The sequence below is a fragment of the Cupressus sempervirens genome, chromosome 2 (genome assembly GCF_028749045.1).
Source record: "Cupressus sempervirens isolate cs-2001-9-10 chromosome 2, ASM2874904v1, whole genome shotgun sequence".
Classification (NCBI taxonomy): Eukaryota; Viridiplantae; Streptophyta; class Pinopsida; order Cupressales; family Cupressaceae; genus Cupressus; species Cupressus sempervirens.
This window is the reverse complement of record NC_143119.1, coordinates 541,593,012-541,600,000: the sequence shown is the minus strand read 5'-3', so window position 1 is coordinate 541,600,000 and position 6,989 is coordinate 541,593,012.

The window sequence follows — 6,989 nt, the reverse complement described above, 5'->3', positions numbered from 1 at the left end:
AAATTTATTTGGGATTTTTGGGAGTTTGATGAATAAAATGGTTAGACAAGGCTACTAGGAAAGAACACCTATTAGGCCTCCTAGAGAAACTTGCAGTTTTGACTTGGGAGGAAATACAAAACCTATGAGATGGTTTTGAAACTTGGTAAAATGATGGAGAAGAGTTTAAATGAGTGTAATATAGTATGAGATCTTGTAGGGTGCAAGGGAGTGAGGTGTGGAGAAGATTTGGTTACCTTTGTGAAGGTTTGAGGATACTTAGATGATAAAGATGGTATAGGAAGGTGAAGTGGAAATGTGAAGAAGCCATTCACCACCAATCTAGTCTTAAGTAGGTCCTAAGGAAGGGATTAGGTATTGGTTGGACTTGGAAGAAGTTCAAGAAAGGATTGTGGGAAGAATTTAGTGATTAACACCCATTACTTGCATCAGTACTTACCTAGTTGGATGAATAGAAACAAAACATAATTACTATTTCCATTTTGATATTGTATTGATAAATTTATTTAGATGACTATTAAGCAAAAAAATACCCAGTACAATCATTTCCAACATTATGTGCTCCCTCTTTAGGGACATCGAAGGAGGAATGTTTTTATTAATAACAAAAACAGACTGAAGCTAAAACTACTCAAAAATATTAAACACATATCATATAAATGTATTGGATTACATAATGAAAATATGGATGAAACTATTATGCATTTTCTATATCTCCTGCTTTTTGATCACTAAACACACTCATCACCATGACTTATAGTGATACAGAATCTCTATCACTCATCATTGTAATGATTATATCTATTTTCCTTTTGTCAATGATCGCTATATGTTATAGCAATAAGCCTCATTTATCACTCATTGCTATATTTTTTTGTAGTCTCCTCACATAGCGAAAAAAGGGATTGCTATATGTCATAGCGATATAATTTCCTCTTCGCTCATCTCTATGTCAAGATTAGGCCTTCTCCATATAACGATAGAAGAGTTTGTTATATTCTATAGTGATATAGTACCCAAAATCTCTTTTGACCATACTATAATTGCCATAGTGTATGCCGACTCATGAAGCCCAATTGTTGTAACTATAGCGATATATGAAACATCGAATGGAGAAACAATATTTCTATTGGTGACTGCTATATGTTATAGTGATAAGTCTCTTTCATCACTCATCACTATATTGTTTTTGTAGTTTCTTCGCATAGCGATAAAAGGGATCACTATATGTCATAGCAATATACTTTCCTCATCTCTCATCGCTATGTCAAGATTAGGCCTTCTCCATATAGGGATATAAGAGTTTTCTATATTCTATAGTGATATAGTACCCAAAATCTCTTTTGACCATACTATGATCGCCATAGTGTATACTAACTTGTCAAGCCTAATCATTGTAATTATAGCAATATATGAAACATAAAATGAAGAAACAACTTGTCTATTGATGATAGCTATATGTTATAGCAATAAGCCTCCTTAATCGCCCATCACTATATTGTTTTTGCAGTTTCTTCACATAGCAATAAAAGGGATCGCTATATGTCATAGTGATATACTTTCCTCATCGCTCATTACTATGTCAAGATTAGGCCTTCTCCATTTAGCAATAGAAGAGTTCTTTATATTATATAGTGATATAGTACCCAAAAGAGATTTCTGTGATCGCCATTGTAGTGCCTCTTGTGTTTGTGATCTGTACCTTGTCTATTTTGATTTGAGAGATACTTGATACTCTTATATTATGTACCTTGTCTGACTTGAGGGTCAAATGTTATACTTTGATTCAGTATCGTAGATGCTTTACTTCTATGTTGTTCGGTTCATCATATTTGCATTTTGATGTCATTTTGAGATGGCAGTAAATCTATGGTGATATCTAATTATCTGTTATTTGGACATACTTTATGATTATGTTATGTGATGGTTTTTATGCTATGGTTATTTACTTCATTTATGTCTCTTTGTGCTTTATGCAAACGTGAGTGATGTAAATGGATTAATTAGGAATTTAATGGATTATTGCTTCGACTATGATATTATACACAATTGCACTTGATCATGTTTTTTAGTGTGTAGGAATTATATCCCTGATAGTGGCACATGGAGTTATTGATCCAACTATTCATATTTTACCAATGTTGTCCCTATATGGTCAACGTATCCTTATTTTAATTGTTTAAATTAAAACCTTTCGGTGACTATTAAATCCAAACTCATCTGCATTATGTGATTAGACCAGTGAGCATGTCTGTGCATTTAGAGGTTCACATTGTCATAAAAGTTGTTTAGTAATTTCTTTGATTTTTGGTTCTCGAGCTTTAAATCTTCGAAAATTTAATTTCTAGCAGTTTTTCCTTAGGTGAATTCTCATTATGAGCAATAACCTATTTTCATTTGGGTTGATTTGGAGTCTAGTTAGTCTAGCTAGCTATTTGCTCTAATCGACTATTCACTCGAAAAGTGAATAAGTATTGAAAAAGGGATTTTATTATTCACTTCTCACTTTTTGAAAATACAAATTTGAGAGGTTTTCTGAAAATCATCTTCTAGAAGATTGTGTTTTTGTTCATTCTAGGAGTTGTGAGTGTGGGATTTTTGCAAGATCAATCTCATTGGATCTGGCTCAGGGAGACCTTGCTTTGCCATCACTTTTAGTAGTTTTGGCAGATTATTTATTTTACTGAGTTGTTTTCAATTTCTACCCTTTTGGCTATGAGGTAGGGCTCTTCCATTTTATCACTTCTACCCTGTTTCAGCTTCTATTTTTGGTAGTTGTTTGTTAGGAGGTTGAGAATTAGTGTTCCCCTCCATTTCTATTTGTTGGTTCTACCCGGTTGGTCGGATATGAACATTTTCCCTATTTATGGGATGGGGCTTTGGGATTTTGCAACGTTATGCTGGCCATTTTATCATACAGTGTCTGAACTCAATTATTTTTGGATTTTTGTTGTTTTTGTACCCAAAGGACAAATGCATTTTAATTTTGAAGTTTTCCAAATTTTGGCTTTTTTACCTCATTTTGTGTGCCACCCTGTTTTCTTGGGTTTTCTTGGTATGAGTTTGGTCATGGACCTAGATTATTCATTTGGATGTCAGTCAGACCTTTGTTGCATTGGGATGCATGTCACATCCGTCATCCCAATTCTGGTTTTGATTGAGTGACTTTATGCTTTATGTTCTCATCCAATCCTTGTGTTATGATCTTCGTGATAGTGGTGCGCCACACATGAGTGTGTGTGTGTTGGGTGACTTGCGAGGCCTGATCTTCTGTGGTACTTTAAAAAATTATGATTATTGGGGTTGGGTTGGGAATCTACATGCCTACGGGCACTCATTGTTGGATGAGCATGGGTGGGGTAGGGTAGCATATGGAAGGGGCTTCTACCTCATAGCCTGGTGATCACTGTGCCTAGAGGGTTGGTGAAAGAAGTTTTAATTAAGTGATAACTAAATAAAATACTAGGAGGTAATAAAACTTAAGATAATAATATGTGCTAGAGCCTTTCCTTTGACGGAGTTGAATCTGCACTTTTCGAGCTTGGGCTTGTCGATGCCAAGAGACTCTCCATGATTTTATCCCCTACTTAGTAGCCCATTGAGTGCCTGACCAGGACCCATATTTTTTGCATTGTTTATGTCTTGGATCCAGTCATCATAGTGTCTAGCGTGTGTGTTAGCCATGGACATTGTGGTTGTGTGTGTTTGTAGTTGGATCATTACCTCTGTCAACATGGTAGGAGTGGACCTACGAGTGCCACGTGGTTGGGAGTTGTAGCTACCCATACCACTACTAGGGACTAGTGTACAAAGATGGTCTCTTGTTCTAGCGTGACCATTGTAGGATGTTTTCACTTGTGACTTTGAGTTTTAGAGTATGCTTTATTGTGATTTATGCTTTCATTGGGATGCTTGTATATCATGTTTAGATGATGTTACTTATTGACACATTTCCTTATTTTGATATATGCATGTGATAGATGATGTTATTTATATTCGTAGGATTATCTTATGCTTTACTTTTAGCATGTTAGATTTCCTTATGCTTATGATGTAGCATGTTTTTAGTAGTGACATCCTTCTTATGATAGTACCGATGATCTATTTGGTAGCTTACGATGTTACGAATGAGGGATAGCTAGGGCCCACGATGGTCTTATGATGTTATTATGGTTGGGAGGAACTACGTACTTAGTTTAGTTGTATTGGTCATTGTGATGTTATTTTTGTTTAATGCGATGTTGATTTCAATACACTGTGATGTTTCCTTCTATTCTTTTCCTTTGTTGTTCAACTAGATGGTAGATGCAATTTTTTGGCTTTTCATCTTTTACTATATTGTTTGAGTGTTCTTGCCTCAAAATGTGGATCTGGTACTCCCTAGCGTGGAGAAATCTCTTTAACTTAGTCTTTTTGCTTTCTTGCTTCTTGCGTGTTGTTCTAGGAATTCACACGAAATTGTGCATCGTCACATGAGGATGTAAGATCTTTCGTAGTGCATTGGGTTTCTTTGCATGGCTTGGCACTTTCTCGTGTGAAACCCTACACTAGTCTTGGGGTGTCTTGGTGGTACGTCCAAACACTTCCTCACACTATTGTGCACATCTTTGCACGGAAAGGTATTTCTTCACACGAAATTTTGCACATCTTCACATGAAAACCTGTCAATCTGTGGTCCTCACATGGAAACTAGGGGGCATCTCCATTAGTTTTCTGGGATCAATTTTTAGTGTTCGTAGTACCCTTTGGGATGACTTAAATTACCATGCTCTAATAGATTTTATATTCATTGTTTGGTTATCTTTTTGGGAGTTCAATTTTGGTTAGTGTGTGTCAGTTCGGGTAGTGGCATTTGGAGATTCATTGGTTGTTGGGATGGTGGTTAAGACTTCCATTGTGATCTTTGAGATCAAAGTATGATGTTTTCATCTACACTCATACTTGTAAAAATATAAATCATGACTTGTATTTCATCCTCCATGCAATGTTAGAACTTTGTTCAGCGCTCCCATTGGGATTCATGACAAGGGCTTAACCACCTCCTGTGTACTATAAGTTGAGTGGTTGTATTGGGCATTAATATATTAGTCTTTTGGTGCAATGACAACCCCACTCTAACAAGTTGTATTAGAGATTGGTTACAAGATTGAATCCTTAGACCCTCAGGTAACACTAAGGGGGAGATTGTTAGAGATTTTTTTAGTGCTCCCCTTAGGATTCGTGACAAGGGCTTAACTGCCTCCTGTGTACTATAAGTTGAGTGGTTGTATCGTGCATTAATAGATTAGTCTTTTAGTGTAATTATAACCCCACTCTAACATGCAATTCATTTCCCCCTATCTCCACTTCAAATTTGTCCCAGTCAACTGCTAACTTAGTTAAAATAGTATATCACAAACCTTGCTCACTGCATTATTCCTTTTGCAAAAAATTGATCCTTCATTTCTTGAGTTTGTGGCTAGTAAATTTGGAGAGGCTATCTTTAGAGACCCTTCAATGGAGCAATTATCTAAAGTTTCTTTAATAAAGCTCTCCTGAATATCCTCATATAAATCATATAAATCTCCCTTCTCTAGACTGGGGAAGAGAAAATCCATCCAAAAGTCCACCAATATGTCCTTTAATAGATTTGAATTAATTTCTAGAACCATGTAATCTAAGACATTATGCTCTAAACCATTTCCCTTTCCACCCACACCGTCCGAGAGCTTATCTCTGTCAACTAGTGAAGAATGGTCCACAATGATCTTTTGACTCCATATCTCTTCTCTAGTTTAAATTTCTATAATATTAGGGATGGGGTACACCTCTTTGCAGTTCACCAATATCCTAATACAAACTTTGATGTAATACCCCACCAAGGAACCCGAACGAAATTAACTTAGAGTTTCACTAAGTTTGCCAAACTTTTTTTTTTTAAAGATAATAACAATAGGAGATAACATAGTGGAAACAATAACTCACATACATACAACCATCATAAACATATTGCATCTCCTAAGGGTTCCATGACGTTGAAACACATGCAAAAGTATACTAATATTAATTGTAACACATAACCAAAATCCACATCATGGAATGATCACAAGTACAAATCCAATTAAATAATATACAATTACAAAGGATGCCTCTTGGCATAACTAGAATGCATGATCCCACTGTACAAGTCATATGGTATGAAAAGCTCAAAAAATATACATCATCTCATAAGAGCTCTAAAAAATCAAGTATAGTACAAAAAAATATTATTATCCAAGAGAAATACAAGATCAGATAGAAAGGAACAATTGCACAAGTACATCCAACAATGACAACCAACGGTCAGATCTCAATGGTATAAGTAAAATACAGTACCACTCAACCTCATGGAATCCAAATGGCCCACTCCCACTATGCTAAGGAGATAGTCTCAAGTCCCAAATGGATAACAATCCACAAGTCATAACCAACATCGAGATCAAGTAAACATGTAAAAGCAAACTATCTAAAAGGGTACTAAGACACGAGTATCATCTAATCCCATAGGCAACAAAGACATGTAGGAAATCTACTATGCAAGTGGGCAAGTGTTATTTCATGAGCCAACTCTAAGGTTACCCTAGCAACCTCTTTGGACTCTGACCCCTAGTGTCTATGCGGCACCAATATCCTTTCATATAGACAAGGCATACTAACAAAGCAAGGTTGCAACCAAGCATCCTCACTACTCTCATCCCAGCCTATATTAGCACTCAAGGCATGTGCAATGAAAAACACTAACTCTTATTAATTCATTTTATTCCCATTTAATGAAATATTATCACTTATTAGAACAACTTACAATGGGTTACCCAAGTAGCCACTTAGGGCTCCGACCTCCATTGCAAGACACTTCCCAATGTACTCATAGATTACCTACCCTATGCTCATAAAAAGTACAACTCATAAAACAAAAAATTTCACCTTAGTCCTTTACAAGCAACTAGAAAGAAATTATAAATAAAACATAG